At 40.1% G+C, this 25284-nt stretch overlaps 1 protein-coding gene across 2 annotated transcripts in view; it reads right to left on the bottom strand.

Annotated features, from left to right (window-relative positions):
- Positions 1–25284, bottom strand: part of KIF26B (kinesin family member 26B) — a 604324-nt gene that overhangs the window by 458750 nt on the left and 120290 nt on the right. Inside the window, exon 1 of one of the 2 annotated variants that reach the window (XM_072647640.1) lies at positions 11096–12881. The exons of the other annotated variant lie outside the window; for it this stretch is intronic. The gene's annotated coding sequence lies outside the window, so the exon portion shown is untranslated. Of the gene's footprint in view, positions 1–11095; positions 12882–25284 lie in introns of those variants that run through there. 2 annotated transcript variants of the gene reach the window in all.

Raw genomic sequence — 25284 nt, 5'->3', positions numbered from 1 at the left:
CTCCAAAACACAGTTATTGTCTAGGAAAATCACAGACCTTCAGAAGGAAATACTGCTAGAGAAGGCTTGTATTATTTTTATGGCCACACTGAATTGTTAGACATTGTTGGTGAGCTATAGCTCTGATGTTTTTTCCTGCAGGATTTACTCTTTAAGCCCACAAAGTACTTTTTTTTTTAGCATTGCCTGAGAATAGCAAAATCCTGGATGCTTTGGAGTACAAAGGAAATAGGAATTGGCTACCTAGGTAAAAACATACAACATGCACATATGACCAGTGATATGGCACATGGGGCATGAGCTGTGTGAGATAAGATAATATAAACAGAGAGGATGTAAAGTAAAAGGAGAGAATGCAGGGAAGCGAATTGGGAAAGAATACTTAGAGAAATTTAGTTGGTTTTTTTTTTTACCTGAAACTTGAAGGAAATTGTGGACATGGGTTGGCAGAAAATAGAAATCAAGAAATGAGGCTTGAATGACAGAGGAGAAAGTATAGTTCTGCCTCACTTAAATCCAATTCACAAGTAGTCAAGACATCGCCCTCATGAGGTCATTGGTCCTCTTTGAGAAAGAATAGCAACCACAGAAGTCTCAGGTTCAAGTCATGTTTCTAACATTACCTGTTTGACCCTGGGTAAGTCATTTCACCTTGAGCTCAGCTTCCTCAAAGGTAAAAATGAGAAGGTTGGACTATACGGTCTCCGAGGTCCCTTCTTGTTTTAGCTTTATAATCCTATGGTATAAATGAAGTGAATAAAGGGAGGGAAAGGCAGTGTGGTGCTACGTGGAGAGGCTTGGAGCCAGAGATGGGAGATCTATATTTGAGTACCAGCTCCAATACTTGCTTTTAGTAGGATGACTTAACTTGTTCATCTGAAAAATAGCGATGATAACACATGCATTACCTGCCTTGCAGGACTGTTGTGAGAAAAGTGCTTTGTATTTGTAACCTTCTAAAAGTCCTAGACACATGTGAGTGGTTGCTATCATGGAGGTAGGGATGAGTAAGATACAGCAGGGCAAAGTAAGGAGCTTGGCTTAGCTATGGGAGGGCAGAGAACAAAGCTCAAGTATGAGGGAAGAGAAGCTGTCTGCAGTCATTGCCAAGACGACTCTGGAGGTAACAGTCAAGGATTTCAAAATCTATGTAGTCAGTGGCCTAACAACTTCCAAATCTGAAGTGGGAGGTAGGAGCAGAAGTCAAGGAAATAGTCCTTCCTTGTAGAATTGGCTTTAAGAGTGATGAGCATTTTTGTTATTAATTTTTATTTAATAATTTTATTATTTATTATATTAATTAATTCTATTGCATAAAATATATCATAAAAATTAATAATCTTATTAATTATTATTGATAGGGGAGAAGCAGAGACTGGACGTGTGATTTCATCGCTACAAGAAACTCTCAGGTAACGAAACTCTATCAATGCAGATCAGTAGATTGTTTTGCACTTTACAGACCTAGGATTTCTGGCACAGCCCCAGTGAATCGTTTAACCTGTCTCAGCCTCAGTTTTCTCATCTGTAAAATGGGAATGCTACCACCTATCTCACAGACCTGTCATGAGAACCAAATGAGATCATACATGTAAAGCACATTACAAATCATTAAGTATCATATAAAGGCTCGCAGTTATCAAACGTAACATGCTGCTGTTGTTGTTGCTGCAGTCACGTCTGACTCTCTGTGGCCCCATCTGGGCTTTTCTTGGCAAAGATCCTGGAGCGGTTGGCCATTTCCTTCTCCAGCTCATTTTACAGATGAGAAAACTGAGGCAAATAAGGTGAAGTGACTTGCCCAGGGTCACACAGCTAATCTGAGGCCACATTTAAAGTCAGGTCTTTCTTCCTCCAGGCCAGACGCTCTATTCACTGTGCTACCTAACTGATAAGGCCCTTCTGATTCCAAACACACTAATATCTTTTTGATAGCCTCTAAAGGTTGCTTTGAAAAAACTTCACATAATCAGGGAAATGGAAAATCAGGTAGGGACTGTGAATGTGAAAATATAGATATATAGAATGTGAAAATGTTATTATTTATTTCATAAGATACTAATCTAGAACAATGGGCAGCTTCCCTGAACTTTCCTTAAGAAAGAACATTGCTATTTAATCACTGATCTGATTCAACCTAATTTATTTGACTATAAACACATTAAATTTGACTTTTGATTCAATTGACCAAGTAATTCAAATAACTTACCAACCCAAAGAAAATATCTGTCCAGTTCCAATAGAATTGACTAGTTGTTGGACTGAACTGATTGATGAATCTGGTCAGAACAGTTAAAATTAGATCCAAGTGCAATCAGGCAGAGAATTTCTGGTTTTCAACTACCTATTTCCCATTCTTAATGATTTTTTAAACTTATGCTCCTATTTAATAATTCATTCTCAAGTGAAGTATTTTAAATGAGCTTATGAATCCTGCCTCCTTCTTCTATCTTTTCCCACAAGTTAAAGATGGCATTCCTGTAGGGAAAACACAGGGAAAACACTCATTGTGCTCAAATACGCCTAATTTTTAGGGGATTTTCCATTTTTTTCTCCATGAAACAGACCCCTTACATAGCAATGAAGTGAAAACTCAGTCATTAGGATAAAAAAAATGCCACATCCGTGTCTTTTTATATTTTCTACTGCTTCAATGAAGACTCATTGACTTTGCTTTTTTTTTCTCTTAACAAAGCAAAGGCTATTTGGTATGCTTTTGTTTATTTTAAGCAGTTCAAGAGTGGTAGAAGCAACAATTTTCTGGTTCTGTAGAAGTGCTAACAAAATATTATTCTACTGTTACACATCCAGGGTAGAAAATGTTTAGATTAACTTGTCTACAAGGTCTTAAATATAGTGTCAGAGTCTGATCTTTAAAAAAAAAATTTTTGGAATAGAGGAGAGAAGAGTCAAGAAAAGGGGAGGAAAGAAGCCAAGATCTCACACATGTTCCACAAAGTCTCTAGGAGAAGCTCAGGTCTCTAGGAAATCTCCAACATGGTATTTTTTTTCTTGGTCCAAAACTGTCATTTCATATACATAGGAAATTTTCCATGTGGGAACTCATCACCAACTTAATAGCTTTATAGATGGATGACTGAGGCACTGAGAAGATTAAGTTACTGGTCCAGGATGCCACAGTCAGTGTGCATCAGAGGCAGGACCTAAACTCATGTCTCCCTAGCTCTAAAGCTATCACTCTATCCATTATCTAAAGATGCCTCTTATCATAATCATAATATCCTGTATTTCAATGGCATCCTTCTTCGAAGGACCTCATGGTACTTGGTAAATATTTTCTCATCTTTCCCCATGCTCTCAACAAAAATAGGGATGACAAACATTATCTACATCCTTCAAATGAAGATGCTGAAGCCCAGTGATATTAGATGACTAAATAAAATAAATCAACCCAATATGGCAGATCTTTAATAAATTTTGTTTTTCTTTGGCTAAATAAAATAAAATAAATCAGCAACTATCTCAGATCTGTACCATCTGACCTCAAGATTTTGGAGGTTGCTCACAAAATGTTTTTCTCCAAAAAAAAGATACTTCAAAATATTTGAATTCCACTTCATGTGGATTCTTAAATAGAAGGGAATTGGTTTGGTTTTTTTTTTACTTTCATCTTCCTCATCCCCAAAAATAGCTTCACCACCCTAAAATAGTCATCTGTAATAGGACCAAATTCTATTAAAAAGAGCCTGACACTTCTAAAGCTTTTGGAAACCATTTGGAACTATCCATACAACTCGAGGACATTTTTCATTTGTGTCAAGGTCAATGAGTTCAGGCAGGTCATCTATTCTCCACACTTCACCAAGCTCCATGATGTACAGGGCTCCATTCCGGCAGACTCTAACCTGCTGCCGTCAGCAGGCCTGGCTCCTGCAGCCAACCGCTCGTCACCCTCCCTACTGCAATCAGGCACTGTCCCTGCTCAGGACATTGTGTGTTCCTAATGTAATCTCTACTCTCAGTCACCCCACACTGAGAGACCATCTGAGACAGATGATACACGACATGGCATGAACGCACCAAAAAGACAGACCAAGTAGAAGGAAGAAAGAAAACAAGGTTTTCCTTGGCCCAAGGGATAGGATTATAAGAGATTTAGGAGGTGGGGAAAATACAAGGCTTGAGTCAAAAGCCTTTCTAAATTACATTTCTTGGGTTTTTATTGTATTATCTTTGTGGCACAGTTATTAAACATTAAAGGTAATGATTCTATTCTGCAAGTAACCTAATATTGAACATGATTGATAAGCAGAACTGGGCTTTACAGAGCACAGTGAATGTCAAAAATCAGGAGGAGAGACGTGAGGCAGTCACAGGGCTCAGGCTATAGAAAAGAGAAAACCTTGCTTAATGAACTGTTGGGCAGGCATTGACTATAAATGTTTCATCAGGAAAGAAATGAACAATTCATAATGTTGTTCCTCTGACCTCTTGAGAACTCGGTAAAATTAAAGAGAACAATAATCTGTTTATCAAGAACATAGCCCCTAGTTTGTCACATCTTTTAAAATAATAGTACTACTCCATCCCCAGGATGATCTTGTGTCATCCATAAGCACATGCCCATTTTACAGATGTGACTGATGTACAGCAAGGCTCCATGGTGCACCTGAACACATCTGACCCTGAGACTCCAGCCATTGTTTCCCTCCAGACCACAGAAACCTCCTTGGCATCTTTTTCAAGTGTATCTTTTCCCTAAAGCATCATCAAATGACTGCCATTTTAACAGGGAGTCTAAGGGGATAGCCAAGAAGATCCCTTCTGGGGAGCAACAGATCAACAGATCAGCCAAGTCCCAAGAGCAGACACTCAACTTCCTGGGAAGGAATCTACCAACTTTTATTAAGCACTTACGTGCCAGGTACTGGGCTAAACACTGGCCTATCTTTATAAAAAACAAAAAGAAAACAGTTCCTGTCTGCAAGGAGCTAATATATCTAAGGAAACAACATGTACAAATACAGGAATATACAAGATAGATACGAAATGAATACAAAGTAATTTCAGGGCACAGGGACATTAAAAGCTATGGGAATGAAGAAATACTTCATGGAACAGGTGTCCCTTGAGCTGAGCTCTGAAGAAAACTAGGGATGCTACGCAGAAATGAGGAGGGAATCCATTCCAGGTGGCATATCATGGGGAAATCACAAGAAGACCATTTTGCTGGGAAGACAAAATACATAAAGAGGTTATAATTGTACCACCCCATTCTCACCAATGGGAGCCCTTTGTTGAACACCATGGGGTAAGATAGGACCACATTCCTTAGCAGAGGTAAGAGGTTCACAGTCATGATGTATTACATATCTTTCTGACTTTTTTTGATGTATTGATCAATTTTCCCCATTTTTTTTTTGTCTCTTCTTCCTCTTTTACTTTAAAAAATATTTGTTATATGGACTGGCATTCTGGGAGGGAGAGTGAAGAAACTCTGATGTAGGGAAAAACAAAAGATACCAATAGAAATTTATTTTAACAAGAAAAGGCAGAGGAGACAGGGATCATTCTTATGCATATAAGATGATGCAGTGGGGACTTCTGGACTGTTGAAAGGCAGCTCAAGGGCCCTAGTCACATCGCAGGAGTGGAAAGGAAGCACAGATAACAGAAGGTGGTTGAGGAAAGTAGACCAGCATCAAAGACTCATTTCACCCACTTCAAAACTTTGCTCAAAATTAGGACTGCTCTGCATGTGAGTCTTCTCAAATTTGAACCTTTTTCTTTCAAAGCCCTAGGTACTACTCACATCTCCATTCAGGACTCCTCCCATTCAGATTCTTTCTCCCTCATCCTCAACTTGTCTATTATGCAAATTAATGCTGAACCTACACTAATTCATACAATCTGTCCCTTGACAAAACAAATTCCTTAAAGAGGCTAGCTAAATGCTGAAAACCTACCCAGATATTTACATGCATGCTTAGTCAATGTCAACTTATCCAGTGACTATTAAGATTTTATGAAAAGAGGAATGTGGTTTCCACTTCACACCTATAAGATTGGCAAAGATTAAAAAAGGGCAGGGGGAAGGGGAATGGTCATTGCCAGAGGGGCTATGGGATGACAGCGACATTAAAGCACTATTAGTAGAGCTATGAATTGGTTCAACCATTCTAGAAAGCAATTTGGAACTCTACCTCAAATGACACTAAACTGTGCTCCTTGACCCATCAATACCACTACTATATTTATATCTCAAAAGAAGCAAAGACAGAGGGAAAGAATCAATATATACAAAAATATTTATAACAGCTCTTTCATTATAGTGAAGAACCAGAAACCACATTGGTGTTCATCAATTGGGAAATGTATCAACAAATTTCCAATGCATTCAGCCACCATAATTATCAAACTATCAAAGTGAAAATGGTAGATTCAAAGAAATCTGGAAAAGCCTACATGAATGGATGCAGAGTAGAGTAAATAGAACCAGCAGAACAATTTATTATATGTTTAGAATACTAAAAAGGAAAACAATTTTGAATACTTAAGATCAATGATTGCATTAATTATTGAATCAGTGACTTTGAATGACTGCTGATGTATCATGCTTCCTACATTTTGTCAGAGAGGTCATAGCCTGGAACCGTGGAATAAGACGTGCATTTTTCAGACATGTATTACATAGATTTGTTTTGTCTGATTATATTTATTTGTCTTAGAGCACTGTCTAGAGGTCAAGGAAGTCAAGTGACTTGGATAGGGTCACACAGCTAGGATATGTCAGAGGCTGGACTGATACAGATGTCTTCCTCTGAGGCTGGCTCCTGATCCACTAAGTCATGTGGCTTTATTTATTTATTTTTTTTTATGAGAGAGGGCTTCTGTTGGGGGTGGAAGATGTGAAAGGGATTGGTAAAAGTGATGAAAAGGAAAAGGAAAACAGGAAAGTAAGGAAAGGGGAAATGAAGGAAGTAGGGGGAAAAGAAAGGAATGAGAAGGGGCAGGGAAAGGAAGGGAAGGAAAATGAAGGGAAGGGAAAAGAAAGGAATGGGAGAAGAAAGGGGAAGGAAAGAAAGAGAGGGGAAAGGAAAGAGGGAAAGGGAAGGGAGTGAAACGAAGAGGAGGGAAAGAGGGGGAGGAGAGGAGGGAAGGGAAAGGAAAGGAAAGGGAGGGAAGGGGAGAAAAGGGAAAAGAAAGAAAGGAAAGGGAAGGGGACAAATGGAAAAAGGAAGGAAGAGAGGGAGGAGGGAGGAAGGGAGGGCAATAAGGAAACTTTAAAAAAAAAATAAACAGAAGACAGAAGAACTAAATTCAGAAAAGGTCTCAGCCAAGAAGGATAATTTTGTCACTACCATGCTAAATATTATATATGTTTTTAAAAATACTCCATGTAATAGAAGTACATAGTTTCTAATACAATTACTCACACGTTCTTTGCATATTGAAATGTTCCTGTTTTCAAAACTCATAATAAATTTTTTTTTTAAAAAGAAAAAAGTCCTTCATTTTTTTCTTTGCCCCATCCCTGCCCTGACTCTCAAAGTCTGAGAACAGGGATGAGTCAACAGAACTCTGAAATAGAGGACTATTGTAGTATCAGAAGAAAACAGTCCTTCCCAGCCTGTACCACTTCAAAGCAAAACTAACACGAGGCAAGATCTCTAAACCACTGGACTCATTTCACCATACTCTTTCAAGACATAAATCATTTTCTCTGACAGTTAGGAGACAACACATGAGCTGGCAGAAAAAACACTGAATCTGAAGTCATCATGGCTCCTGGCTGTAGTTTACCAGTTATGTGACCTTGTGCAGGTCACATCTTTCTGGATCTCTATTTTGTTATTCATAAAATTAATGAGTTGGACTTGATAATTGTGATGTTAAAATTTGATATGCTACTTTATTTTATTAAGGATCAATCAAGTTATTATTCTCCGTCATTATGGAGTTTAAACTCCTTCAGCCTGCAACTTTAATTCCCTTTTTCTTTCTTGTACATCACCTACCACTCACTTTTAGGAGAAGCTTATCTAAGATAAAGGTCAAATGTATCTCTTGAAGTGCTGATGTCAGATATTCCAAGTTGTGCAAAATCTCCCTTCTCTGATTCTAGCCAATTGTAACTAGATAATGTCCATGTTGCTAAAAATAGAGTTTGTCACTTTTACTATAAAAGAGCTGCCTGGATTGTCAGGGGTGTCCTTGGTTACTGAGGAGCCTTGTACCCCATTTATTGGCAACTGCTAGCTTTGCTAATAAACTAACCGTGCTTGGAACATGGTTGTCTCAGTTTCTCTTATTCACGGATTTCAATCACACCTATAAAATCCCTTCTAACTCTAAAATCCTATCAGTGCCTTCAGATAAAGTTAGCTAATCTCCACAAGGAAGGTCAGACTAACTTCCCTGGAGACTATCTCCAGGGGAAAATGGCCACTTCTAGCTCAGTGCTGGACACATTCAGGGGCCAGGGATTCCATTGTTATCTAACTCCCCATCAGGAAATTCCTCCTATCAGTGGAGGTCAGCACCTACTCGTGACTTCTAATCTTAGACAGGTACCTAAGGTACTAAGAGTTGACATGACTTGTCCATGACTATTTTTGAAACAGTGGATAAAGTGTCATACTTGGAGTGAGGGAGACCTGCGTTCTAATCCTGCCTCTTCTTTGTAGTGAGCTATCCTCCCTATAAATGTGTCTAAACTGTGTTTTAGCCTATTAACTACTGGAAAAGGGGAAGAACAGAGAGGAATTGCTAGGAAAATGTTTTCTGGGGTTGTTTTCTCATTTTTCTTCTTGAGGATGACTAGCATGGCGGGGAAAGAGGGGTTTGCTGTTTAGGTACATGTATTGGAACGATGTCTTCTGGGAAGAGTCAGTCAACAATGACTTCCAGTTTCCTCTCCTGAGTCATAACAGATAAACTTGAGTAAATTATGCTCATAGCATAATTGAGATCAGAGATTAGTAGAAAAGAGAAGAGAAATCCATATAGTTGGGGAAGGAAAAATACTAAGGTTCTGATCATCATTATAGTAACTGAAGGAGGGGGAAAAAACATATAAATTACAAAAATTCATCTGACCCAGGATTTTTCAAGCAGGTAATTTTTACCCTGGCTGCTGTATAATACTTCCGATTATGTCAATTAATTAAAGTGGATACATCTAGTTCTTTCTAATTTTCTACTATCAGGCACCTAGCAGCCACTAATAAATGTTTATTAGATGACTCCCTTTCAAGGTTTGATGGAAAGCCCTAATAACAACAATAACACAACTAGATAATGAGAGGGTTCCTTCCATAATGGTGTGAATGTCTATTGCTATCCCTGGGTAATAGTGTTTTGGAAGAAGTTGCCTTTATCCAAAAGACAGAAGAAAGGGTCTTTTGGATCCAACCTATCCTTTGGCCACTTCTATAATCAAATTAAAAATCAAATTTGACTAAGAATAACGTGAAAACTTGCCTATTTTGTTTCATCTATCCTTGATTTCAGGTGAAATTCCAAAGCTTGAATTCAAAATTCAAAAGGATAAGATTTTTATTCCTGAATGTCTCTTGGGCATAAGTTCTTACAAAGAGGCTGGAGACAAATCATTTTCTAGGAGATTAGAGAGTATAAACACAGGATAACTCTGTCAAGCTAAAAAATACAAAACACAACCAACCCCTAGGATCCTCCACTTCCAAAAAGAGTTTATTAAATAAAAACCTTAACATTCTTATAGAACGAAATGGAAAAGAATAACAAAGTTGCATTGTAGAGTATTCAATTCTGTAACCACAACCCATGTTATAGTGGACCAATAGCTATTTCCATATGTGAAGAGGGGATTGAATTATTAGGTACCACTAATCTGAGCATCTCTTAGTGTTTTGCTTCATTAATACCCCATTCTTGTGGAAGAATGAGGCAATCACTATAATTCTTATGATCAGCAGCAACTTGGGAATATTGATGAAAATTAGAGAGAGATGGGCATTTAGAGCCCTATGAAAGTTTCTCATGGCAACATCTTTGACAATATGTCAGGCCATTTGAGTTATTTTTCCAGCTGAAAACTACATGAAAAGTATAAGTATTAATCCATCAATCCTATTAAATACACACACATATAACTTTTCCTCCTCTTCACCCCCTACAATCATAAGAAACTGAACTGTTGACTTTAAAGTCAACTTATTGAGAGATCTTAATTCATCAGGAATTCACTATTCACCTTATTTTACTCAAGGTCACACTGCATTTGTCATCATTTTGGGCAAGGATTTCATCATTAGAAGTGGGCAACCTCCATCTTTATGTTATTCATCAGTCCCAGCCTGGACCTGAGCTGTCTTGATTAGTGACTAAGGGCAGACTTCAATAGCCTACTTTGTCTATTGGTTCATACTTCACACTAAGGCAACTAAAGTGGTGCAGCGGACAGAGGGCTGGGCCTGGAGTCAGGAAGACTCATCTTCCTGAATTCAAATCTGACCTCAGACACTTTCTAGCTGTGTGACCTGGGCAAGTCAATTAAGCCTCTTTGCCTTAGTTCCTCATCTATAAAATGAGCTGAGAAGGAAATGGCAAACTACTGCTGTATCTTTGCCAGGAAAACCCCAAATGGGGTTACAAAGAGTAGAAGATGACTGAAATAACTAAGCAATAACATATTTCATATCACATTGAGCTGTCCACCGTTGCTGTCTTTGCTACCACTCTTTCTGTACTTCTCTCTCCATCTCAATTCTAGCTGTTGCTCTAGACACAGAAATCAAATCAATGCTACTATTGCTTCAGGAAAAGGTCTTGTCAATTGACGAACCTATGGATCAAACCTCCATCCCAGTGACTTCCCAATCCAAAACTCCCTTTTCTGAACACCATCCCCCTAATGCGTATTGTCTCCATCTATCAGAATGTAAGTTCCTTGAGATCAGGTACTATCTCACTTGCGTATTTGTTTTACCACATTTAGAGCAATGTCTATCACAGAAGGTTGCTAATAAGTTATTTTTCATTCATTCAATCGTTGCTTGTATTGGTGTCTTCTTTCTCTTTCTAGGAAAATCTCTCTAGCACTTTTTGGATCTCAATTTAATTTAACAAGCATTTATTAGGCACCTCCTACCTGCCAGGAATTGTTCTGGATGGTGGAGATAAAAAGATGGATACACCACAGCCTCTGCTCTCAAGGAACTGACAAGATGGAAAAAACTTGAGTGCCTCCCCGAGAATCTGCTTGGAGGACATTTGGAACAGGTCATTTAAACAGGATCCCACATTGTGATTGCTTGCTTTAGGCTGTCTGTCTCTTTCCCTTCTTTTGGTTGTTAAGGAAATTGGAATGGAATGGAATCGTAGAGCTTAAGGGGTTAATCATTTTGCGCTGCTCTATCCTCACCTGAAGTCATAATCTGCTGTGTGTGAAATCACATTGAGTTGCTGTGAAAATGATTATGATGTTCCATTTGGAACATCATGGCTTCAGGTGGGAGAAAAGTAGAGTGAGCAGATGGCCTCTTACAGGACACAAACACCATGCTCCAGGAACTACATTTAATGTTTAAAAAAAATAAATGGAGCTGAGAGGGAAAAACAAAAAAGCAGAATTATGAACTGTCCCTAGAGGGTATTGTTGTTTATAATTACCATGTTATTAATGGGTCTTCAGACTTCTCTGCCCATTTCACTCATCACAAGTTAGAACTTATCAGCGATATTTGAAAGATTATTATTGAAATTCAAAGGCTGGTGGGGAGAAAGACAAAATGGGAAATGGAAAAGAGCATCCAGGCTCCAGCGCCATTCCTAAGCTTCCACTGAAAAGTAAGGGTTATTAGAACTCCCCTCCTTCCCCAAGAATGCTACATTAATAAGATAAAGAACACAGAGATGCTCAAATCAGGGGCATTTACTAATGCTGTCACTTTTTTAATGGGCTTAGTACATGGAAATAGCTATTGGCCTACCATAACATGGGGTATACTAGGCCTTATCCTTGCACATAAAGCCAAATCACAATGATTCAGGAAAAAGGAAAGACATCTTAGTATGGATTACCAAAAACCACACATATAATAAACTATGATAGGTGGTACAGCAGATACAGCACTGGGCCTGGAATTAGGAAGACCTGAGTTCAAATCCAACCTCAGACAGTTACTAGCTGTGTGACCCTGAGCAAGTCACTTCATCCTATTTACCTCAGTTTCCTCATCTGTAAACCTGGAGAAGAAAATGGCAAGCCACTCCAGTATCTTTGCCAAGAAAACCCCAAATGGGGTCATGAAGAGTCAGACATGACTCAACACAAACAATAAAATGTGAAGGTAAAATCAAATGTTAACATTTGAAGTTTTCCTGGACTGGAAGCCAACTGTGTGACATTAGGCAACTCACTTCACATCTATGGGCCTAGTTTTCCTCATCTGCGAAATGAGAGGAGTGGACTCATTCATTTCAAAGGTCTCTTCCACATCTGTAATTCCATGACCACTAGGATAGGTTTCTGAAACCTAAAGATTAAACACTTGCAAACTAAGGACTATAAGAATTAAGTGAAAGCAAAGAAAGTAATTTTAGAATAGAATAAAACATAATAATTACTATAGAAAAGAAACCTGACAAATGCCTAGTAAAAGCACAGACTTTGCTTTGAGTAACAGCTGTGATAACTCACATTTATACATGCAAAGCACTTCATTTTATGTGATCTCATTTGATCCTCACAATAAATCTATGAAGTAGGTACTAGTATTGTCCCCATTATACAGATGAAGGAACTGAGGCACAGAGTGGCTAAGTCATTCTGCTAAGTATCTGAGATGGGATATGAACTCAGTTCTTCATGACTCCAGAGTGCGTCACTCCAGATAAAACTCTGTGTGTGTGTGTGTGTGTGTGTGTGTGTGTGTATCCACTTTGCTAAAAAAAAAAAAAAAAAAACCTCAGCCAAATTATAAATATAGTAAGAAGATGCCTTCTGCTAAATCCTTTTATAAAGTGCAAGATCATTTTAGGATATGATTATGACCCTTTCCACCACTAACTTCCTACTGTCATGTTTCACTATGGGTTGGAAGTGACCCTGGATCCCCAAGGTTGCACCATAAGACTCTAAGTTTGGTATATACTAAGCATGGAGCTGCTGGCAGGCCTTTGGCTGCTATCCAAAGCCCAGTCCAGCCAAGTTCATTGAGGTTTCATCACCAAGTTGACCACCAGGTTTGACCACCCATGTCATAGCCACACAGGTAATAGGTTTTTAGGGTGCACAAGGGTTGCAATTTGTGCCAGAGAATAGAATACCTTGCCTACATCAACAAAACCTCAGAGACTGAGACCTTCTGAAATGATCATCTCCTCGCTTTATCAATTTTGTAAATATGTAGATGTATCAAAGGGATTTAGAAAATATTTAGACAATTTGGCATAACTGCATGCTTGAGCAGAGTCTTAAGAAAGGAAGCACAAAATGAAGCTGGACATTACTTTTTCTTCATTTGTATGCCCAAGCCTAGTAATGAAATATCCTCAAATAATCCCCAGACTAGTCAGTGCATGGTGAAGAAGCCATCCAATTTACTTGATGCTCTGTCTCCTTGTCCTTAAAAATCACTGAATCACCCTTACTGGTCTCCAAGTAATTTACCAGTTTTCTTTATGACAAGCTCAGTGATTTTATCTAGACTGTGTTTGTAGAGAGCAGCCCATTCCAGCTGGAAAAACCAAGTAGGAAATTTTTCCTTATGTTGAGTCAATATCAACCTGTCCATAATTTCTATCCATTGGTTCTGGATTGACCTCCAAGGGCAAATAAAATAGTTTTTTTTTTCTTTTTGCACCAGATGTGATGTGTTAGGAAGCTTCCTCTTACCAGTGCAAGTTTGGCACCTACTCTGCAAGCTAAGAGTAGCACTGAGAATTTTCCAGGGTCACGTGGATGCTGTTGTTCAGTCATGTCTGACTCTCTGTGACCCCATGGGGGGCCTTCTTGGCAAAGACACTGGAGTGGTTTGCCATTTCCCTTTCCACCTTATTTTACAGATAAGGAAACTGAGGCAAAGGGCGTTAAATAACTTGCTCAGAGTCATACAGTTAGTATCTAAAGCTGGATTTGAACTTGGGTCTTCCTGACCCCAGACCCAGTGATCTATCCACTGCACCACCAAGCTGCTCAACTCTGAGGCTACTCTCTATCTACTAGGCTATTCTCCCTCTCTAAAATCATTCTTCCACAGGTCAGTGTGAGTTCCCTTAAGGTTTCCCTTAGTTCTCTTTGCCAGGTTCAACTACCACTTCCTAGACCTATTTGGAATCAGGTGTGGTAGGAGTGGATGCAGTCCTCCTATGGGTTGCTTTTCCTTTGAGTTTTTTAATAAAAATTTTGTGCAAGGGATACTTGCAGCCTACAGGCTTAAAGATGAGCAGAAATGGGAAGATCCCCACCTCTCAGGAAACTTAAACTCTTACAAATAAAACTTGACAAATCCAAACACATAGAAGGTTCCTTCCAGCTCTAAATGTGTGACCCCTTGATTCTGTTACCAGTGCTGACAACCAGACAGAAAAGCTGCCTAGACTCCATGACTGCTAATCCAAGAGAAGGATCTAGGCCTGAAGAAAAAAAAAAAAAGGAGGCAAAGGTAGCTGTTGAGAAACCAGAATTCCATCTGTCTGAGCTGGGACTGCTTGTACAAAGCAAAATAAATCTTCATGATGGCAGATCCTTAGACAAAATGTTTCCCTGAGCACCAGGTTGCTACTTCTGCATTACCTTTAGAGCACAGAGTTATAGAAAGAGTATTGGGTCTGGAACCAGGAAATCTGGGTTCAAATGCCAGTTCTGTCACTTACAACCACTGGGACCTCTGGAAATGGTCTTACCTCTCCAGACCAGAATTCCCACCCCACCCCCCATAAAATGAAGAGGTTGGGCTGGTTTCGATACTAGTAGTCTATGATCTCATATTTAACTAGGCAAATACCCAGATTCACGCTGGGCAGAAGTCCGCAACTCTGCTAATGCTCTTTAAGGGCACAATCTCAAGAAAAGGTAGAGGTGAATTAGCCCTCATCTCAGTTCTTCCCAGGAGACAATGTGGTCAGAACGTAGCTACCTTAAACAAAGAATTTATTTCATAAAAATAAATAAGGCTCCACAAGCTACTCGAAGGTTTCTTTAGTGATATGATGTAATTTAAACCTTAGCTTCCACTGCCTTTCTTCATCTTCATCATCCACCACAAAGGTCCTGGTTAAAGGCAGGTTGACTGGATTTGCTACATCAGTTATTTGGTTCAAGTATCGACATTCTAATCCACCCAGTGCAAAGCAGACACAAGAAATTCATAAAAGACTTTTCAAATGCTGTTCTTTCTCTTCTAGCCAAGAGAAGAGCAAACAGATGAGCTAATTACTAGCTGTCAATATTTTCTTGGGAACATCACTCTACCTAGGAAACATGTGAGGTATAAGAATTGATTATGTTGGGAGAAATGAGAACAGTCTGCTTTTGACCCAGACCTTTCAAGTACTTTGCAATCTAGCTAAAGAAAGGCATCATACTATAGTCTGAAGTCTCTTCATTAATCTTTAAAAGCTGGAGCCTCCCAGTCTAATTCAAAGAGAACACCAGTGAAACCCCTTGCCAGGAATGACATATGATGCAGAGGTTACCGTGTTCACCGATAGCCTCAGGGGCTACTACTCCTCTAAGTATGGAAGCCCTCAATGAACTGGAAAGAGATTTTTCAGTCTGTTCTGTCATGAGAAGAGAGAGGAAGTGAGAAAGGAGGAGAGGGAAGGGGGAGGGGAAAAGGGAAGGGAAGGGGAAGAGAAGGGGAGAGGAGAGGAGAAGAGATTAGAGGAGAGAAGAGATTAAAGGAGAAGAGGAGAGAAGAGATTAGAGGAGAAGAAAGGAGAGGAAGGAGGAGAGGAGAGGACAGGACAGGAGAGGAGAGGACAGGACAGGACAGGAGAGGAGAGGACAGGACAGGACAGGACAGGATAGGACAGGAGAGGACAGGAGAGAGTGTGAGAGACTTTCCTCTTCCCTTTTACAAGTAATTATCTGTTCCTTTCAGGTCTATGTAGCTGGCAGCCTGCTTGCAGGCTTCATTATTTTACTAATGCTATTAATGGGACCCAAAGGTAACATTCCAACACTTTCCCTTTTTCCCTTCCCTTCAGGCAGCCTCACTTAACCTGCATGAGTAAGTAAGAAATCTCATTCAGTTTGTAGCCAGGCAAAGTAGAGGAAACAACTGCTGGTTTCTAAAGGGAGCAAAGTCAGAATGACATCTGGCCAGACAGGTGCTTGTCAGGTATTTAATCCTTTGTTTTAGAGGGGCAGCAGAATAGTGTAGGGGGAAGAGTCCTGGACTTGGAGCCCAGAGACAAAATCAACTTAAAACACACCTCAGAATCCACCTTTTCATTCAGCTCAGACATGCTCAGTATTACCTCTATGACACTTCTGACAAGTGGTCATCCTCCTCTGCTCGAGAACTTCTGACCAGAGGGAAGTCATTCACTCATCCCCAGGCAGTTGTCCCATTTCACTCTGGGATGGCTCCCTGGTCAAGACATTTTTCCTGACCTCGATTCTGATCTGTGTCTTTGGAACATTCACCCACTGCTCCTACTTCTGCCCTGTAGGGCCACACAGAAGACGGGTCTCTCCTCCACATGACAGTCCTTCAAATACCTAAAGACAGCTGTCATGTCATTGTCCCCTGCCCTCTACCCCATAACTCTTACATGAAAAATGGAAGTGATAAGATACACTACATCCCTCATGGGTGGTTGTAAAGAAAATGCTTTGTTGGGTTCAAGTTTTAAAGAATAAAACTGCACTAAGACTATTCAAATGTGAATTGATACTAAAATACCAATTGGTGTAAGAGTATTTTGCTGTATCGATCAAGGCTGTGGTCATCAAAACTATCCTGAGTGAGACTAGGATTGTCTCTTCTTATCTTAGAGAGGTCAAAACAGAAAAGCCAGGCAGATTTCCTGAGGCTGGATAACCAATATGGGGCAGAGCTATGGTTAGCACTCACAAGTATCTAATGACTAGAGGGTGGTGCAGTGTAGTATAATAGATGGTGTACTGGACACAAAATCAGAACACCCTGGTTCAAATCCTGTTTCTGACTCTTACGAGCCTTACGATCCTTGGGCAAATCACTCTTCTTGGTGCCTCAGTTTTCTTGTCTATGCAATGTCAATAATAACACCTTGAGTACCTCTGAGGGTTGTTGGGGGTCAAACGAGAGAAGGCTTGTAAAAGTGATCTGCACAATGTAAAGCTCTATGCAGATGTGAGGTAGTCATACTAATACTTTAGCAATTAATTATACCTTTCTCTCCTTTGGAAGAGGAGCAAACAGAATGAGTGGGGCTGAAAACAATATAAAAGGAGAGAGAGGAGGGGGGAAGGGCAGGCATCGTTCTTCAAAGGGGAGTTCCCATAACTAATTTTTATCTCCATCTTTCCATCTCAGGGGGTGCCTTGTTCTTCGCTTCATGAGATTTGAGAGCTGCTAATGCTCTGCTAAATACACTAATTATTCATCACCCAGAACCCCTTCCTGAAGAGGAGAAAAAAAGAACGTAGTCTGAGAAAGGAATTGCTAATGCTGAAAAGAGAAAGCAGGATGCATACACTACGTCCAAGCGATTGATTTGGGCCTGAGAATTCTGAATGCAAACTAATGAACTAAAGGGAGAAATAACAGGTGATGCAAAATAAAATATATACTTAATGATGCCTTCTGACTTGAAAAGGGGACACTTGGCAGCAAAATCAGTGTGAAGAAATGAATGCTGAATGGTCCCAGATGATAATATACGAAATGAGTCCTACTGAGTGATCCTCGAGACAGGAAAGAATACTGATGACATGAAAGGAACAGCACAGGTAAATTGTTCTCCCCAAATTTATGCATGGCGGAGAGGATGAAATTCAATTTCTGTGGAAATACTTTGGGAAAATTATAGCACGCTAATGCAGGCACATTTTTTTTCTTTTGTTATTTCTTCTACTCCTTTCTTTTCCCCTGGCCCTCTTAAAATAATTTTTCTACCTGCCCACCTCCTTCCTTCTTCCTCCCTCCCCCTGCCCATTTTATTAAGCTTACTTACATAATAGGCCCCTTCCCCCTCTCCTTCCCACTTATTTTTTCCTCTTTTACATGCTTTGGAACAAAACAGTGTAGGGACACAACAGACCAGCCTGCCGAAGATCAAGACCGGATTTCTCACTGAACACAGCAGGCCTGGGAGGGGAACACAAACCTTATCTACACATTAGGTCTTCTTGGGGTCACAAAGAACTGGAAAGTAAGGGTAAGAGGGGGTGGGGCATCAGTTGGGGAAAGGTTGAACAAGTTGAACATAAGAATGTGATGGGTTACTCCTGTGATGTAAGAGATGATGAAGGGGATGATTCCGGAGAAATGTGGGAAATGTGAATATATATATATATAAAATTAATTTGCTTGTTAACTTCATCCGATAGTAAGCTATTTGTGGACACTGTTTTTTGCCTCTTTTTGTACCAACTAATCCCCAGCACTTAGCACGGTGCCTGGCATATAATTGCTTCTGTTGCTCAGTTGTTCAGTAGTGTCTGACTCTTTGTGGCCCCATGGACCATAGCATGCCAGTAATGTCCATGGGGTTTTCTTGGTAAAGACACTGGAGTGGTTTGTCATTTCCTTCTCCAGTGGATTAAGTGACTCATCCAGAATCATACAACCAGTAAGTATCTGAGACCAGATTTTCCCTCACTTCTTTCTGACTCCAAGCCCAGCGACCTATCCACTGAACCATTTAGCTTCCTCTCGGCATATAGTAGGCACTTAATAAATGTTTACTAGCTGATTGAATGCTACCCATCTTCTGACAGAGAGGTGATAAACTCAGATTACAGATGGAGACATATATGTTTTTGGACATGTCCAATGGCAGAATTTGTTTTGCTTGACTATAGGTTTTGTCTCTTTTTTTAGCTAGGTGTTGGAAAGCAAAACCAGGAGAACAATTTAGGCAATAATAACAACGTAAAGACAAACAATTTTGAAAATTCTTACAAACTCTAACCAACACAATGAATGACCACAATTCCAGGATACTCATTATGAAACATACTATTTCTTATTTATCCTGTACATCATTTGTCCATATTTGGCTGCTTGCTGACTCCTCCATTAGAGTATAAGCTCTTTGAGGGTAGGTACTGTCTTTCACCCCTTTTAGTATCCCAGCACTTAGCATAGTGCTTAATATAGTAGTGCTTAATAAATATTTACAGAAAATTAGGCTTAAAGTCTCTTCCTAGATAGAGGCTTACCATGGAAATTCATTGTCATTCCAAAGGCAATCAATGTTGAGATACCTACAAGTGAAAATAACAAAGGCCTTATGGATGATATAAAATGGGAAAGAAAAAGAAAAACCTATACTTGGAGGGGTGGGGGAGGGAGGAAAATGCACATTGATGCCAGTTTGTGGGATGCTCTGATTTTCCAGAAATCTGCAGAGTGGTATGCAGATTGGATTACTAGCAAGCTGATTCAAAGATTGATACTATACAGACTAGAGAATCAGGATCAATGTGCTCATGTCAGAGATTCATAGGATAATATCTACAAAAAAGGAAATTTAAATGAAAATTAGCATAGCCTAGAGGAAAATACTGGAAAGCCCTGGCAGACAGACAAAATTTTGTCCAGTAATGGACAAAATGACATCACCATCATAAAGAATTTTTTTAAAAAGAAATGGGTCTCTTGGTTTTCTAAGCACACTGACCATGAGCAAAAGGTTGATGGTAGGGGTCAACATTTTGGCAGAAAGAAGAACTGTAACTGAAAAGAATGGTGTAGGCAAAGGATGGTATGAGAAAATGTGATGTATTAAGGTTTGGAAGTAGGAGGAAACAAATCAACAAGCTAAGATGGGAGTAGGAGAAGAGCCACAGGAGAAACTTCCAAACCCATGAGAATCAAATTAAATTCATCTATGTCCATGGAAGCCTCCTATGTGAGAGGCAATACAACTCAACAAGATTTCACTAAACACCCACTTGTGCTAGATACTAGAGATATGACAACCGCTGCTCTCAAGGAACTTATATTTTACAACAATAGGAGAGATGTCACAAAATGTGACTAATACCCAAGGAACTGAAGAGACAATAACTGCTTTTGGAGGATAGAAGACAGGAGCATAGAAGTGGGATACCCAGGGAAAATCGGACAGAGGAAGTGGGATTCAAGCTTGGTGATGAATGAGTGCAACATGGATGTGTGTGTTCATTCTTCGTTGCCGAAGAAGACCATGCCATCAGAGAAATGATGACATGACTTGCACTTGACTTTGTTTTGAGCGAGGGAGGGCTGTGCAGGTCACTAGCCTCACTTCTCCTCCAGTCATCTGAATCCAGTGACCAGATATTCATCAGGATGACTGGAGATGACCCAGGATGAGGCAATTGGGGTTAAGTGACTTGACCAAGGTCACACAGCTAGTGAGTGTCAAGTTTCTGAGGTGAGATTTGAACTCAGGTCCTCCTGACTCCAGCCCTGGTGCACTATCCACTGCACCACCTAGCTGCCCCACAATATGGATAGTCAAAGGGAAGAAGGAAACATGTCCCATGTGGGTGATATGGCATGAAGAAAAGGAAAGAGAAGAGGGAAGGGAAGAGGCAATTATTAGTTTTTACAAATTTTACAAATTAAAAATGACAGATTTTACAAATATCTCATTTGATCCTCAAAACAACCCTGGAGATAGGTGCTTTATCACCATTTTATAATTAAGGAAACTAAGTCAAACAGAGGTTAAGTGACTTGACCAAAGTCACAAAGTTAATAAGTGTCTGAGGCTAGATTAGAACTCAGGTCTTCCTGAGTCAAGTGCCGTTGCTCTAGCCACTGTACCACCTAGCTACCTAGCTGCTGTGCAAAAGCATGGAGGTAAGAAGCTAAAGTCATGTTTAAAGGAGAATCTAAATGCAGCAATGAGTTCTTGTAGAACAAGTGGTGAGCCAATCTGGAAATAAAGGTTAAAACACAATTAGAAGATTCTCAAATGCCAAGTTAAGGAATCTGAAATTTTTCCTGTAAGGAGTGGGGAACCACCGAAGGTTGCTAAGTAAGGTGAGATGATCAAAGTGATGCATTAGGAATATTAACCTTCAATCAGCATTCATGATCCTGGAATTGGTGATGATCCTGGAATGATGAGGCACTGCCATTTCTCTTAGAGGAAATAAGGAACCATTCCAAGAAGAAAAAACAGGGAATCAGAATGGAGTTTCAGTGTGAAATGGAAAAATGTGAAGGTGGTGGAAGGGTAGCCTAGGAGGATTTTTGTTCAGAAAAGAAAGGTTTGAGACAGGAACCATACATGTCTCACTACCACAGGACCACATGCAAATAAGCACCTAAAGAATCTTTCTTTGTTTATCCACTGAGCAAATATTTAAGGGCCACACTTTGCACAAAATATTATGCCTAGAGTCAGAGGATCTGGATTCAAATCTCACTTCTGCCTCTAAGAGCCTCTGTGACCTTGGTAAAGTCAATTTACCTCTCTAAGCCTCAGTTTCTTCATCTACAAGATGAGAGAATTGGGCTATATTCCTCAACCATGCCTTACAGCTCTAAATCTATGATTCCATGATCTTTGGTACAACAGGGAATATAAAGAACATAAGAGAACGTTGTTGCTGCCACAGATGGTGGGGAAGAGGAGGAACAAAGAGAAGGAGGAGGAGGAAGAGAAAAAAGAGGAAGAGAAAAAGTGGAAGAGGAAAAGATGAAAAAAGGAACAAGAGGAGAAAGGAGGAGGGAGGAGAAAAAAGAATGAGAGGAGGAAGAGAAGAATGAAGAGAAGGAAAGGAAGGAGGTGGAAGAGGAAGAAGAGGAAAAGGAAGGAGAGAAGGAGGAGGGAGTGGAGGAGAAAGGAAAAATAAAGAAGGAAAAGCAGGCTTGGAGGACAGTAACTTTTTAAAAAATCAATCAGGACAATAGCAGTCTGGGAATTATGGGGACAGAATACTGCATACATTGTTAGAGCCTATCACTACATTTGTTGTTTTGTAAATGGCTTTTCTTTGTTACAAGGGAGGGTTCAACAGGGGTGAGGTGTTCATGACACATTCAAAAATGACTGATGGAAAAACAAAAGACATCAATAAAACATTAAAAAAAAAACAGCTTGTTCACAGGTTCTCTGCAATAGCCAAACATGACAGAGAAATGCCAGGCTTTTCGTACTGCTCAGCCACAAGCACATAATGGAAAGAAGGCACCAGCATCCGTGGCCAAGCTCACTGTCTCGCAGCTAACAGTGCCCATGTGATGTGCGAGGAATGCATCTGCCCTAAAGACTCTTTAATCAATGGCATAGCTGAGACGCTCCCATCTGTGAACCAAATCCTCTCTGCACTAGAAGAAACTGATGACAATCCTGAGGGAGAATTCATAGCAGATGAGAAGCAGACACCCAGATTGTGGCTTCTCAATGCCAACACAACCAGTCCATTCCATCAAGTCAGTCGAGAAAGATTAAATGAATTTTGGCACTGTGTAGACAGAACAACCAGCTGACTGTTGGACTTTTTCTTTAAAATAAAACTAGTTGTTTTGGATTCGTACAGGCAAATTAAGCGACTGCTAGGCTTGGTGTTAATCAGTGATATAACTTGTCTTCATAAATTATATCAGGTCCTTTACTGCCAGAAGAGACGTATCATAGCAGAAAAAAACCCTGGACTTAGGGTCAGGAGATTCTCACTTCTGACAGTGACTAGCTATATAATTTCTATTTGAGTTTGTATGATAATAATAATATTAATATAATGAGCAGCATTTTCTAGCCCTTCAAGGTTTACAATGAGCTTTACACATATTATCTCCTTCGATTCTCACAACAACCCTGGCAAGGTAGACACTACTATTATTCCCATTTTACTGAGGAAGAAACTGAGACATAGGTCAGGTGATTTGCTCAGGGTCATGCAGCTAGTAACTTGAGTGTTCCTGACTCTAGGTCTGGCACTCCATCCCCTTCAACACTTCACTGTCTCTGTAAGACCAGAAGATGCAGAACAGTTGCTTTCTTCGTTGGCAGAGGAAGTTGCCTAGGTTGCTGACATCACAGGTCTGGATCAAAAGAGCAGAATCACAGCTCCATATAAAGGTCAACGTCCATACATAAGCCGGTATTTACCTCCAAACTTGTTCTTGGTGCAGTGAGAGATGAAGTTCATTCCACAGGCATATGTGAAGCTCCGACTAGTTTTCAGACACTAAACCAGGTCTTGGAGATACAGACACAAAAACAAAACAGCCTGTACCCTCAAAAAGCTGTGGTAGAAGACTCAAAGGAACCTGCAGTCCAGCCAAAGTGATACAGATGAAAGATGCTAGTCCCTTAAAGTCAATCTATCTGTCTGTCTGTCTGTCTGTCTGTCTGTCTGTCTCTCTCTCTCTCTCTCTCTCTCTCTCTCTCTCTCTCTCTCTCTCTCTCTCTCTCATATCAATACCTGCTCTGCAACTTATAATCTTAGAGAGCTGTCTGGGACACTGACAAGTGACTTGCTCAGGGTCACACAGTGACTGTATGTCAAGGGTAGGATTGAGCCCAAATTCCAAATTCCTAATTCCAAAGCCAGGTGCTCTCTCCACCCTACTGGGCTGCCTCTCTACAGTAGCTATCTGTAATACACAAACTGGGCTGCCATTTTGGTTCTCAAACCAATAGTTTGGTTTTTTAACTTACAACTGCTCCCCTCATGAATATTACTTGTAATTCTAAAGCATATTTTAATAAGCAACAACTTGCCTGGAAACATGAAAGGGAGGAAAGAGTCATCATTTATTCATGCAACAGAAATATATTGAGTGTCTACTGTGTAAAAAGCCCTAAACTGGATGTTATGACTATGCCGTGCCCTCAAGAAGTCTAAAATCTGGTAGAAGTTATAAGCTAGTGCTCTCTCTTTCTCTCTCACTCTTGCTCCCTCTTTCTACTCTCCCCTCCCCCTTGTTATTCATATATGTATATGTACATACACATATATGTATACATGTGTGGATACATTTAACTACAAGATAAGATGTGTTAAGAGATCTATGAAAAGGAGAGGAAGGAATAAGCCTTTATTTAGTGCCTACTATGTGCCAAGCACCTTACAAACATTATATTTAGTGCCTACTATGTGCCAAGCACCTTACAAACATTATCTCATTTGATCCTCACACATTTTGTGGGTGAAGAAACTGATGCAGGCAGAGGCTGTCTTCCCCAAAGTCACTTAGGTAGTATCTAAGGCTGGATTTGAACTCAGGTCTTACTAACTCCCAGGAACCTAGTTAGTGCAGTGGATAGAGTGTGGGGCCTGGAATGAGGAAGACTAATCTTCAAATCTGGCCTCAGATTTGGTCAGTAGCTATGTGACCCTGGACAAGGCACTTAACCCTGGTTGCCTCAGTTTCCTCGTCTATAAAATGAGCTGGAGAAGGCAATGGCAAACTGCTCCAGTATCTCTGCCAAGAAAACCCCAAATGGGGTCATGAAGGGTCAGACGTGACTGAAAAACAATAACAATAGTTTCCTAAGTCCAGACTCAGGACTCTATCTACAGTGCCACTTTGATGCCCTTAATTTTTTGAAGTGCAAACAAAATACCATGGGAGAAGTGGGAGATATGTTGGCTAGTCAGGGAAGGCTTTAAGGAGGAGGTGAGACTTAGCTAGGCCTTGAAGGACGTAGAGGTACTTCAACAGAAGAGAGCTCACATTTATGTTGTGAGGTCAATGTCTACAAATCACTTGATAAAGTAAAGAAACAAAGGTGAAGAAATGGGAGATTTCAAGGCCTGTCTAATTTGGCTGAAGCACTGGATACAGACAGTGGCAAAAATGGAAACAGGTAGGTTGAAGGGGACATCACGGAGGGCACCAAAGGCTAAGCCAAGGATTTGGGGCATTAGTAGACAGACCATCTCTTCTCTTGATTCGGAGAACACAATTTTGAAGGGCTGGCAGCTCCTCCAGATGACAACAGCTGTCATTTAAACAAACACGTCATTGAATCAGAACCAGCACAAATGTGCTCCTCTGTGGGTCACAGATGGGGCTTAGTGCCTGCCCAGATGCGACTGTCACAGACATTCTGACAGGGAGTTCCAGGTTTATGAAGAAAGCATCCTTCTTCCTGCCATCATATGAAGAAAATCCCACCAGGGTCACAGGAAGTTGCTCTAATGTGACTATGAAAACTGGCAGAATATCATGT

Source organism: Notamacropus eugenii, chromosome 2, assembly GCF_028372415.1.
Source record: "Notamacropus eugenii isolate mMacEug1 chromosome 2, mMacEug1.pri_v2, whole genome shotgun sequence".
Classification (NCBI taxonomy): Eukaryota; Metazoa; Chordata; class Mammalia; order Diprotodontia; family Macropodidae; genus Notamacropus; species Notamacropus eugenii.
This window is presented reverse-complemented; position numbering and strand designations above follow the sequence as displayed.